The sequence below is a fragment of the Rutidosis leptorrhynchoides genome, chromosome 10 (genome assembly GCF_046630445.1).
Source record: "Rutidosis leptorrhynchoides isolate AG116_Rl617_1_P2 chromosome 10, CSIRO_AGI_Rlap_v1, whole genome shotgun sequence".
In the NCBI taxonomy this organism is placed as follows: Eukaryota; Viridiplantae; Streptophyta; class Magnoliopsida; order Asterales; family Asteraceae; genus Rutidosis; species Rutidosis leptorrhynchoides.
Window position 1 is genome coordinate 293,619,319 of NC_092342.1, and position 14,033 is coordinate 293,633,351.

The 14,033-nt window shown below is 36.4% G+C and overlaps 1 non-coding gene across 1 annotated transcript; it reads right to left on the bottom strand.

Moving 5' to 3' along the window:
- Nucleotides 1–13,351: 13,351 nt before the first annotated feature.
- Nucleotides 13,352–13,458, bottom strand: LOC139873692 (small nucleolar RNA R71). Its single transcript, XR_011767419.1, has one exon. It is a non-coding gene; the product is annotated as a small nucleolar RNA R71 (small nucleolar RNA).
- Between the last annotated feature and the right edge of the window lie 575 nt (nt 13,459–14,033).

The window sequence follows — 14,033 nt, forward strand, 5'->3', positions numbered from 1 at the left end:
GGTGTTTTTCGTGTTTTCAGGTTTTAAATCATTAAGTTAGCATGTCATATAGATATAGAACATGTGTTTAGTTTATTTTAAAAGTCAAGTTAGAAGGATTAACTTTTGTTTGCGAACAAGTTTAGAATTAACTAAACTATGTTCTAGTGATTTCAAGTTTAAACCTTCGAATAAGATAGCTTTATATGTATGAATCGAATGATGTTATGAACATCATTACTACCTCAAGTTTTGTGGATAAACCTACTAGAAAATAGACAAATGGATCTTGCTTTAAAGGATCTTGGATGGCTTGAAAGTTCTTGAAGTAGAATCATGACACGAAAACAAGTTCAAGTAAGATTTCCACTCGAAATAAGATTGTTATAGTTATAGAAATTGAATCAAAGTTTGAATATGAGTATTACCTTATATTAGAAAGATATCTTACTGTAAATAAGAAAGATTTCTTGAGGTTGGATGATCACTCTACAAGATTGGAAGTAAGCTAGCAAACTTGGAAGTATTCTTGATTTTATGAAACTAGAACTTGTAGAATTTATGAAGAACACTTAGAACTTGAAGATAGAACTTGAGAGAGATCAATTAGATGAATAAAATTGAAGAATGAAAGTGTTTGTAGGTGTTTTTGGTCATTGGTGTATGGATTAGATATAAAGTATATGTAATTTTGTTTTCATGTAAATAAGTCATGAATGATTACTCATATTTTTGTAATTTTATGAGATATTTCATGCTAGTTTCCAAATGATGGTTCTCACATGTGTTAGGTGACTCACATGGGCTACTAAGAGCTGATCATTGGAGTGTATATACCAATAGTACATACATCTAAAAGCTGTGTATTATACGAGTACGAATACGGGTGCATACGAGTAGAATTGTTGATGAAACTGAACGAGGATGTAATTGTAAGCATTTTTGTTAAGTAGAAGTATTTTGATAAGTGTCTTGAAGTTTTTCAAAAGTGTATGAATACATATTAAAACACTACATGTATATACATTTTAACTGAGTCGTTAAGTCATCGTTAGTCATTACATGTAAGTGTTGTTTTGAAACCTTTAGGTTAACGATCTTGTTAAATGTTGTTAACCCAATGTTTATAATATCAAATGAGATTTTAAATTATTATATTATCATGATATTATGATGTATGAATATCTCTTAATATGATATATATATATATATACATTAAATGTTGTTACAACGATAATCGTTACATATATGTCTCGTTTCAAAATCATTAAGTTAGTAGTCATGTTTTTACATATGTAGTTCATTGTTAATATACTTAATGATATGTTTACTTATCATAATATCATGTTAAATATATATATATATATATATATATATATATCCATATATATGTCATCATATAGTTTTTACAAGTTTTAACGTTCGTGAATCACCGGTCAACTTGGGTGGTCAATTGTCTATATGAAACCTATTTCAATTAATCAAGTTTTAACAAGTTTGATTGCTTAACATGTTGGAAACACTTAATCATGTAAATAACAATTTCATTTAATATATATATATAAACATGGAAAAGTTCGGGTCACTACAGTAGGTGTAGTCGGTTGTCCCCAACTCTTCACCGTCTCTATCTTCCCCGGATCTACTTGAATACCATCCTTGTTCACAATATGGCCAAGGAATTGAACTTCCCTTAGCCAAAATTCACATTTCGAGAACTTAGCATACAACTTCTCTTTCCGCAACGTTTTCAACACACCACGCAAATGGTGTTCATGTTCCTTCATACTCTTCGAATAAACAAGTATGTCGTCAATGAACACAATTACTGACTTGTCCAACATAGGCTGGCACACTCGGTTCATAAGATCCATGAATGCCGCTGGTGCATTCGTAAGACCAAAAGGCATAACTACAAACTCAAAATGCCCGTAACGTGTTCGAAAGGCCGTTTTCTCAATATCTTCCTCACGGACCCGCATTTGATGATAGCCAGAACGTAGGTCAATTTTAGAGAAATATGTCGCACCTTGGAGTTGGTCAAACAAATTGTCAATCCTAGGCAATGGATAACGATTCTTGATCGTCACTTTATTCAACTCCCGATAATCAATGCACATACGCATACTACCATCTTTCTTTTTCACGAACAAGACCGGAGCACCCCATGGCGAAGCATTCGGTCGGATAAAACCCTTCTCAAGTAACTCTTGGGTTTGATTTAACAATTCTTGCATTTCCGTCGTCGCTAAACGATAAGGAGTTTTAGCAATGGGAGTAGCTCCCGGAACCAACTCAATGCGAAATTCAACTTGTCTTTCCGCCGGAACATCCGGTAACTCGTCCGGAAAAACGTCTTCGAATTCATTAACCACCGAAATCTCGCGAACGGGTGGTGGCTCATCACGAGTATCAACAACATGGGTAAGAAAAGCCATGCCACCACTAACAAGGAAACGACGTGCCCGTGCAAAAGTGCATATCGGCACAAGTCTTCTAAGCTTATCGCCATGAATAATTAACTCCCCCCCACTTGGGGTCTTCACACGAATAGATTTTTCATGGCATGCAATATCGGCTCTATTATGATCGAGCCAATCCATACCAACCACGATATCAAAATCACCCAAAGTCATCGGGATGAGATCAATTTTAAAGTTTTCGGCACCAAACACAACATTACAATTTTTACACACATCAACCACTAGCACCGTCTTGCCATCCGCTATTTCGACTTCTACCGGACGACTCAACTTAGATAACGGTTTATTAAGTTTAGGCACAAAATTTGGAGATACAAACGATAAACTTGCACCGCTATCAAATAGAATCCTCGCCGGATTAGAGTTAACCATGAAAGTACCTGAGACGACTTCATTGGATTGCTTAGCTTCATCATTGGTCATCAAATAATTACGCCCCCTTGCCGACCCCGCCGCCTTCTCTATTCTCTTAACTTGATCATTTCGGAGATCGGGGCACTCCGACTTTCGGTGCCCTTCTTGTTGACAATTAAAACATGTGATCACATTAGCACGCGGTTTTGGGCAATCACGAGAGTAGTGACCTTTTTGCCCACAATTATAGCATGTGGTCACGTGAACATTAGAAGCACCTTTCTTCACACTACCAACACTTTCGGATGCTCCCCTACTCTTTTTGTTCGAAAAACTAGAAGCTTCAAACTTTCTTTTACTTGGCGCATAACTAACCGGACTTGCAGCTTGCGCTTCAAACCCTTTTGCCACCGCCAAAAGCTTAGCAAAAGTCTCAACATGATCAATACTAATTTTACCCTTTAAATCATCTCTAAGGGTTGCATGAAAGTCTTCCATTAACAATTGATCATTCCCCACATACTCGGGGCAAAAACGCGCTTTGGCGAGAAAGTTGGTTTTGAGAGTGTTTAGGTCCAAAGACCCTTGATGCATGTTCCTTAACTCGTTGCGCAATTTGGAAAGGTCCGCTTGCGTACGATATTCAAGAAAAAACTCCTTCTTGAACTCCGCCCAAGATAACCCTACAAATGCCGCATCACCCACCATATCAATTTTACCATCGAGCCAATCTTTTGCATGGCCCCTTAACAAACTAGTAGCAAGCCTCGTCTTTTTCTCGGGTGGGCACTCGGTCATGCGAAAACAACCTTCAACATCGGAGATCTAAGCCGCACTTATCATGAGGTCGGGATCCCCGTGAAAGTGAGGAGGCTTAGTCGCCAAGAAGTTCTTATAGCTAAACTCCAACTCGCCCCCATTTTGAGGTCTAGGAAACCTCCTTTCAACTTCATCTTTGACGGCATTTGACATTCGTTCTTGGATCATATCGACAATTTGTTTCGAAACCGACTCTTCGAGAATTTGTTTAACCCTTCGTGAGAAAACCGAAACATAGTTTTCTAAAGCGGCCTCAATCTTGGTAGTCATCTCATCTTCCTCCACATGAGAGGGACCACCATTGCCATTCGTATCCGTTCCATTTCTCGTCTTCATTCTAAAGATTAAAAATGGATTAGACATCACCAACAAATTAATACATTATATACCAATGCATATGACCGCACATCTAGCTCGATACTTGTCGGCATATCCTTGCTTGACTTGACTTGCAACCGTAATAGTGGTCGCGACTCACTATTACGCTCACATGCCGTGTCATGCTCAAACGTATCACAACCATCTTGCTCGATGTTCAAACAATAACACATGATTAGTAACATCATAGTATAGTTAGTCCACCTATGCATCTAAGAACTAATCAAAACCCGCACCGACCCGTAGTCCTACAAGTCCCGTATATAATTCAACAACATAAAAGTCCAAGTCTAGGCACCCATCTCAAGTCACCTAAATCCCTTAGACCATGCTTTGATACCACTTGTAACGGCCCAACCCTCGTTATACTAAAAACACGACCCAAAAAAATTTTGAACCTGTACATCTGGACGGCGTCCAGATTCCTGGACGGCGTCCAGTATTGAAGCCTTGGACGGCGTCCAACAATTTAGGATGGCGTCCAATTTAACTAACGGGGACTGATCAGTTTTCTTTTACACGTGAATGAAAAACCCGCTCCCCGACACATTCCAACGAAGTAAATTATCACAACATATCAATATAAGTAAAACTAAAAGATTTCCACAAGAAAAACTAGTTTTACATCGCGGGGCCCAAATATGCCCAAAATACCATTAAGTACGAAATACGAGTTTCGACCACAAAAAGTTTAATTGCCAAACGTCACTAGAGCATGGTGTTTGGGGTTAAACTACCCAGATCTTGGTCGAACTTCCAAAAAGCCATAACCCCTGAAAGCCACTAATCCGTGCGAATACCTTTGCCCTTATCCAAGCCGGATCCTAAAAAGGTAAACAACGAGAGGGTAAGCTAACGCTTAGTGAATGAAATAATTATACACATACATATATAATACACCTACTTGCATACACTTACTCAAATACCTCATGCCCGCTAGCAATTTACATAGCATACCAACGCAAGTATAACTTTAAACCCTTCAAGATCATGAGCTAGCACAACAATAGCGTATATATATAACCCGAATAATATAATATACTACACTACAACGCGTAATTATGGTTAACCAATAATACATGGGAATGGTACTTCGAATTTCCCATCGGTGTTCATAACAACCGTTAGTGTACAACGAAATATATCACTAACCCCTAGGCGACACGGGCAACGAAATATCCGTTCAAGCAATCGTTAGTGTAAAACGAAATATATCACTAACTCTTGGGCGATTTGGACAGCGAAATATCCATCGTTAGTGTACAACGAAATATATCACTAACCCTTGGTGGTATAGACAACATATACTCCGGCCCTTTCCTCGCCCTACAAATAGATACATTATATACACACATGTATAATCATTCCACTCACCTTGTCGACTTGGCGAGATTTCCAATAACAACTTGTAACTTCAAAGCGAGTCACCTAACACAATTAATTCTCAATTAATTCACACAATAAGTTGGACTTTCCACCAACTAGCCCCACTAGTGCATTTATGACCCATTTGCACTAGAATCACTCATTAAAGGTCAAGACTCCCAACTAATCACTAAAAGCTAGTAATTAAGGTTCTAAGACCTCCTTCAACACATAACTAGGGTGCTTTCATACACAATTTATCCCGCTAGGTCGAACCTACCCATTTAGCCCATTTCAAGTCAACCATAAACCCTAGAAACACATTTTACTAGCAACCCAAGTGAGCTAGTGATTAACTAACCATTTTAGACTCATTAACACCATTTCTTACTTTGAAACCCTAGGTTGGTTGTTCTTGAGTCCTCATGACTCAATCTTACCCACAAACCCCCAAAATCACCAATTATGGGTCTTATGTTCAACACTAACCCAAACTCTAACCCTTTAACACTAATTAAGTAAGAAAATGAAGATTAGGACTTACCACTACTATCACCACGTAGCTAGCGACTAGATGAACAACTTTAACACTCGAGGTAAGACCCGAAACTAGCTTCTTCTTCCTTTGCTTGAGCTTTCTCACACTAGAAATCTCTCTCTCTCTAAACTTGAAGTGGTAGGGTTGAGGTTGTTGAAAGTGGAGTAATGACACACTCCAAAAATGATCTAATGGCCCCAAACTCGTTCCATTGTGAAAATACCAAAATACCCTTCTAAAATATCTAAAAACCAAACAGCTGCACGTCAGTTCATCTGGACGGTGTCCCATAATCTGGACGGCGTCCAGTCCTTCAATGTTGGACGGCGTCCCAAGATTTTGGACGGCGTCCAAACTAACTGGGAAAACAGGATGTTACAGGTAGGTTCTGTTTGTAAGGTATATTAAAGAATTTTGTGATTTCCACAAGTAACGACAAAAATACCGCTCTCGCGAAGTACACATGTCATGATTTACCACAATTCCCTAAGTATTGTAGATTCGTTGTTGACATGAACCACCAGTGTAACTAGTACAAACTACGGTGATCATCACGTTTTAAAAAAATACAGGGACCACGCATGTAATAACGGGTAAAACACAAACAATTAAACAATTATTAATAAAACAAATAAAATAAAAAGTGAAAGTAAAGTGGGGTAAGTGAGGCAAGAGTGGGTGTTGTTAAGTTTCCAGAATCTGTAAACGAAGACTATTACTTTGAACAGTAATAAACATACTTTACAGCTATTCATTACTTTGAACAGTAATAAACATACTTTACAGCTATTCATAAACAATGCAGGTTCGTTTATCGGGCCTGGCATGCGTTGGGGAAATGGGTGATGGTGTTTTGCCAGGCTCCAGTGGGCTACCGAGGACCGCTGGATGGGTTGACAAAGTCAACACAGGGCTAACATGTCCCTGCCGATACACATGTTTTGAAACAAATAAGATCATCACTCCCATTCCATTATTGTTGCAAAACATGTGTATCGGCAGGGACATGTTAGCCCTGTGTTGACTTTGTCAACCCATCCAGTGGTCCGCGATAGCCCACTAGAGCCTGGCGATACACCATCACCCATTTCCCCACAGCATGTCAGGCCCGAGATTCGAACCTGCATTGTTATTGTTGCAATCTTCGCATGCGTGGGACCAAGGGATCATTTGGCCCGGTAAGAATGGTTTTTGAAATCGACACTTCAGAGACCTCATGATCATAAAGTATTCCCTCTTCACCCCCACCTCCCCTACTTGCGTATATGTATTTTATTTTTCAAGTTAATTTTAATTTTATCTAATATTAATAATTCTGATACTATTTTCTTTCACACTATTCCAGAAAGACAAGTACGGAGTATATTACTAAAAATGTAGGTAGAGTATGCTAGAAAAGAGTAATTGATTTGATAGTTTTTTTTTTTTTAGTTGAAGCATATAACTGAATACGGAGTATTATTATTATTATTATTATTATTATTATTATTATTATTATTATTATTATTATTATTATTATTATTATTATTATTATTATTATTATTATTATTATTATTATTATTATTATTATTATTATTATTATTATTATTATTATTATTATTATTATTATAAACTTAAAAGTTTTAAAACTTACAAAAAATTAGTGGGAAGCCTAGAGACAATCTGGGCCCCCACACCTCTAGCAATAGCAAAACCTATCCTAGTAAAAATATGAGCAGCAGCACCGGCACCAATATCTTGCGCCATCGAAGTCTTCTGAACCCGCTTTAGCAAAGAAACAGCCTCCTTCTCTAATTCCCCAAGGGAAGAAAATGAGAAAGGAATGAAACCATAACCAATCGCCTGACAGCTAGATTCGTACTTGACCCGCTTCCGACGAGCCGCATCAACTACAGCACGTCCAGGGACAAAGTCAGAAAGCCCAGACTGTGTCAAAGGAGAAGACCCTGTCAAGTCAACACAAACATCGCGACCACAATCCTAGGAATAAAGTAACACATCTGCCGGTCTGAGGGCCCTGTCGTTCCCTCCAGACAACCCAATGTCAACCTCCTTTCTCGCTGAAATCCCAGATCAATAACAAACATCAACAAGGGAATCCTGAACAATATTATGTCGATGCTTAATACCCACCATACCAGTACAAGACAATGTGTGATCCCCGAAAATATCCCCAGTAAAAACCCTTGAACAGGCAGAGCATGCCGTCGAGATAGAGAACAATGGAACACCTAACCGGTAGCACAACACACATCGGTAAGTCTTTGCGTTCATCGTCTGACCCAACCCCAAAATAGGGACTGCCCTTAGCCAAGCAGAGGTGTGATCACCCTGCTGTGATTTCTATAAGGCCGATTGTCAGGGAGATAACGAAAAAGTGGATTCTGCAGAAGCGGTAACCTTTGTGAAATAAACATCTGCCAATTTCTTCATGAGTATTGGGGCAGCGACCTCACTCGGATTACCTAAAATATCAAACCCAACCGTTTTATTAAACAGACCCAATGCATCTTCAAAATCACGACCAAGACCAACAATACCCGCATGATGTAGGAGCTTGGTCTGCAACCCAGCAGACTGTAATCGAGAAGCCAGAAAAGCATAATGACGAACATCTCTCGCAGAATATACACCAAGCTCTCCAAATGCAAATGGCAAGGTGGCAAGCCGCCACTACCAATCACCAAACCCAGGCCCTGAAGCAGTAACAATACGCTCCAAGGAAGATCGAAGGGCTCCATCAAAAGCGCGTTGAGCCGCCTCATAAATACTAGGAGGACAAGTACGCAAGGTAAAGTAGAGTTTAGAAACTCCCGTACATGCCCTAAGCAAGAACAACTCACACTGAGGATCATCAAGCTTAGCAACCTTATCCATAAGCGCAATGGACTTGGTCACCCTTTGCATCACCAGTTCACTACTAAAACCAGGATCCGAACTTGCGGGGGCCCCAAGCAACTTAACACCATTTAAAGGCCGAGCAATATTAGGAGGAAAGACACCTACTTGCCTGCTGCGAGGGTCCTCTGTTATTATTATTATTATTATTATTATTATTATTATTATTATTATTATTATTATTAATATTATTATTATTATTATTATTATTATTATTATTATTATTATTATTATTATTATTATTATTATTATTATTATTATTATTATTATTATTATTATTTACGAAGTATAATTTATTACTCCATAAATTAGAAGATGAGACTTATTAATTCGTACAAGTTTGTGCGAAAGTAGTGGAAGTTAATAATTTATAACAACTTTAAATTAACTAAAAAGTTCAATAAAATTTATAACTTTAATTTAACTAAAAGGGTCAATAAAAGAGGTGATAACTAGTTATAATCAGTGACGGAACAAGAATTTTTTTTACCGGGGGTAAAAAAAATTAAAACTGTAGTAATTTTTTTATGCAAAATATGGAGGTTTTGGAGCAAAAAATTGAGATTTCTCGGAAAATTATGGAGGTTTTTGTGACGATCGCTCCAAATCCATATAGACGAACACGTCATTCATCGATTTCATTGCGAGGTATTTGACCTCTATATGATACGTTTTGTAAACATTACATTCTTTTGAAAAGGCACACCATAAATGAATATTTAAATCAAAGGTTTTCGACATCTGATTATTTCTACATATAGACAATCACCGTAATATAATAGTTTACAATGATACTTCAGATGACAATGCAGTCAAAATAAGATACATGGTGATGATTTGGTGAATGCAACGTTTCCTTGAAAAATATGTCATGTAAGACTCCATGCACATAGCTTGTCTAACATATATGCAAACAGCGGAAGACTTCTAGGAAACCTGAGAATAAACATGCTAACAAGTGTCAACACAAAGGTTGGTGAGTTCATAGTTTTATTGTTTCGTATAATCTGTATGTAAAGGTGGATCACAAGATTTCAGTTGTTTCATCCCGAAACGTTTATCAAATTATTCTATAAGATTGAGCACCCTGGTAACTAAGCTTTAACGTTATAATAAGTACCCCTGTTTTAACATACATGCAACCAACATGTACAATACACGCAAACTAACGTGTACTAATGATAAGGCTAAAAAGGAACATATATTTCATAGCAAAATCCCCCAAGAAAGACAAGATTTTAGTTGCAATTGTTCCATTTTCGAGTAATATTCGTTTATTTTAAATAAGTGCGAAGACAAAAGGCGAAAACGAAGATTTGAAGACGCAAAGGTCTAAAAAGCTCAAAAGTACAAGATACAATCAAAAAGGTTCAAATTATTGATGAAGAACGTCTAAAAATGACAAGAGTACAAGTTACAAAACGCAAAGTACACGATATAAAATTGTACGAAAGGGCGTTCGAAAATCCGGAACCGAGGCATGAACCAACTTTCAGCGCTCGACGCAACGGTGTAAAAATTACGAGTCAACTATGCACAAGAATAAAATATAATATTTAAATAATTCATAATAAGAATAATATTAAATAATAAAAAGTTGTTAATTGAGCATAGTTCAGGGGTCGTAAATGAAAATTCAATTTCTAATTTCGCTATAAAAGCGATGATTTACGATCAAAATTTGGGGGACGACTTCTTTTTCGATCAATTTTTCTATCCTAAATCTATATATCGATCCATCTATCTATTATCAATATCAATTATCAATATCTATATCTCTATCATAATGTTAACTTAATAAGATATAACAATAATCTTAATTTTAATTTTAAATTATGATAATAATAAGATTTATGATAGAGATCGTTTGAGTGTGTAAGTCGAAATTCTGTCCGTGTAACGCTACGCTATTTTTAATCATTGTAAGTTATGTTCAACCTTTTTACATTAATGTCTCGTAGCTAAGTTGTTATTATGCTTATTTGAGCCGAAGTAATCGTGATGTTGGGCTAAAATATTAAGAAGGGGTTATTGAACTTTGGACCATAATTAAGGTTTGGGCAAAAGACCGACACTTGTGGAAATTGAACTATTGACTATTAATAGATGGGGGGTATTGTCTAATTGAGTGACAACTCATTGGAGTCTGTCGAACCTATCTTCAAATTAATTAACCTAATAATTAATAATGATTATGGTTGTCCTATTTAGTGATGTTCATATGGAATCTGTTATAATCATTTAATTAATCAATTGGGTTGGGTAATTGATTATTCATTCTGATCAAGTGGATGAATTAATATTCATAAACTAATTAAAACAGGGGTGAATTACATACAGTGATAACTGGTGTAATTGTTGACAGAAGTGATAACTGCGTCACAGTTTAAATCCTTAATCAGTTGGAATATTTGACTTCGGGTATAAGGGTAATTTGACGAGGATACTCGCACTTTATATTTATGACCGATGGACTATTATGGACAAAAACCAGATAGACGTATCAAATAAACCAGGACAAAGGACAATTAACCTATGGTAATAAATTAAAATCAACACGTCAAACATCATGATTACGGAAGTTTAAATAAGCATAATTCTTTTATTATATTTCTCATCGTATCTTTATTTACTGTCATTTTATTACTCACAATTTTATTTACTGTCATTTTATTTATTGTCATTATTTTACGCACTTTAATTATCGTCATTTATCTTTACGCTTAAAATATAGAATCGACAAACCGGTCATTAAACGGTAAAACCCCCCTTTTATAATAATATTACTACTTATATAATTATATATATTTTGTATAAATATAGTTAAAAATATAGTAAGTATCACCAGCTCCCTGTGGAACGAACCGGACTTACTAAAAACTACACTACTCTACGATTAGGTACACTGCCTATAGTGTTGTAGCAAGGTTTAGGTATATCCCATCCGTAAATTAATAAAACTTGTGTCATATTTTGTAGTAAAAATAATACTATTTCGTACCCTCACGCTACATCATCAAGTTTTTGGCGCCGCTGCCGGGGAGCACTAAAACGCTATATTTTTAATTTATATTTGCAAAAATATAAAAAAAAAAAAACGTAAAAAAAAAAAAACGTAAAAAAAAAAAAAAACGTAAAAAAAAAAAAAACGTAAAAAAAAAAACAAAACAAAAACGTAAAAAAAAAAAAAAACGTAAAAAAAAAAAAAATTTATTTTAAGTTTTATTACCTTTAGATTTTTAGACTCAGTCACAACTTTTAGTATTAAGTTTAGTTTTGCCATAGTTATTTTCATTTTTAGATTTTTAGGCTTTGCCGTAAAATCCCTTAAGTACTTATTCCTTAGACTAAGTTTTAGGTGCTTTAGAATTTCGCGCTATTTTCTTATTTTTATTTTTCGACGCGTTTACCTATGTATCAATTACAATTCCAATTAGTGATCTCCATTTGTAGCTTTAAGTTTAAGATAGTGATCGTTATAAGGTTGGATTAACCGCGTGTTTACAAACCACTCTTCGTCTTTTTCATTTTTCGACACTTTTCGACGCGCACTCTTTTTCTCTCTTATTTCTCGCCATTCTAGTTTTTAGGACTTAGATTTTTTTTCTACTTCTTCTCTAAATTTCTTAAAATTACGAAAATTTATTTTAAGTGGTTAAATTGATAGACATCAAAATTTTCTGGTTCGTAGCAATAGTTGGATTTGTACGTGGACCGGGTTATTGGAGCCAAACAGTCCTCAATTATATTGAGACCAAACGAATCCTGCCCTCTGCTGCATCTTTTGGCTATTCGAAACGTGGGCAAAATCAGAAAAGTCTATTGATTGGATAACTTATATAATTTTTCTTTCCTTTTTAAAAACTAATAGGATATTCAGTGAATGCACCGAGCAAGACGTTCACCGCCGGTCATACGTTCACCACCTGTAACTCGATCAAGACATCGTTTAACAAATATCGCCGCCGTTGATTTTTCTTTAGAATCGTCATCTAGTCGACCAAGTACTCCAATTCAAATTTCCGATAATCCATCTTTTGAACCCGATTTCACAACTAAGAACCCGGAAGATATTCAAGGACAATTCCAAGATCCTGAACCCCAAACCGTTAAATCAGAATCCTCTAGTGATTCGGATACAACAAATCCTATCATGAAAAATCTAGAACCTCTAAGTATGGAAGAACGAATGAGAGCTAAGCGCACTGGCCAAGGTCACGCCATTATTAAACCAGAAGTTAATGCTCCAGATTATGAAATTAAAGGACAAGTCCTACACATGGTAACTAATCAGTGCCAATATAGTGGTACGCCAAAAGAAGATCCCAACGAACATCTTCGTACCTTTAATAGGATCTGTACACTATTCAAAATCCGAGAAGTAGAAGACGAACAAATCTATCTCATGTTGTTTCCCTGGACTTTAAAGGGAGAAGCCAAAGATTGGTTAGAATCGTTACCTGAAGGGGCGATTGATACATGGGATGTTTTAGTTGAAAAATTTCTTAAACAATTCTTTCCGGCATCTAAAGCCGTGAGACTTCAAGGAGAAATTGTTACGTTCACACAAAAGCCAAATGAAACATTATATGAGGCGTGGACAAGATTCGGAAGGATGTTGAGAGGATGTCCTCAACACGGTTTAGACACTTATCAAATAGTACAAATATTCTACCAAGGTGTCAACGTTGCTACACGGAAAGACATCGACATAACAGTTGGTGGTTCAATTATGAAGAAAACCGCAACTGAAGCTTACAAAATTATTGATAACACAGCATCCCACTCACATGAGTGGCACCAAGAAAAAGATATCTTTCGATCATCTAAAGCGGCTAGAGCCGATTCTAGCCATAACTTTGATTCCGTTTTCGCAAAAATAGATGCTTTCGAGAGACGAATGGAAAAGATGAATAAAGATATTCACGCAATACGAATCAGTTGTGAGCTATGCGGTGGACCACACTTATTGAAAGATTGTCACATTGAACCAACATTGGAACAACGAGAGAATGTTTCCTATATGAACCAAAGGCCTGGAAATAATTATCAAAATAATTATCAACCGCCAAAGCTAAACTTCAATCGAAATCAAAACATTCTTTACAATCCAAAAGGACCCGAAAATAACTGGTACAACCAACAAGGTCCGAATAACCAACCGACTCAAAACAACACTTTCAATCAACAAAGACCTAGCTTATATAAACCACCACAAC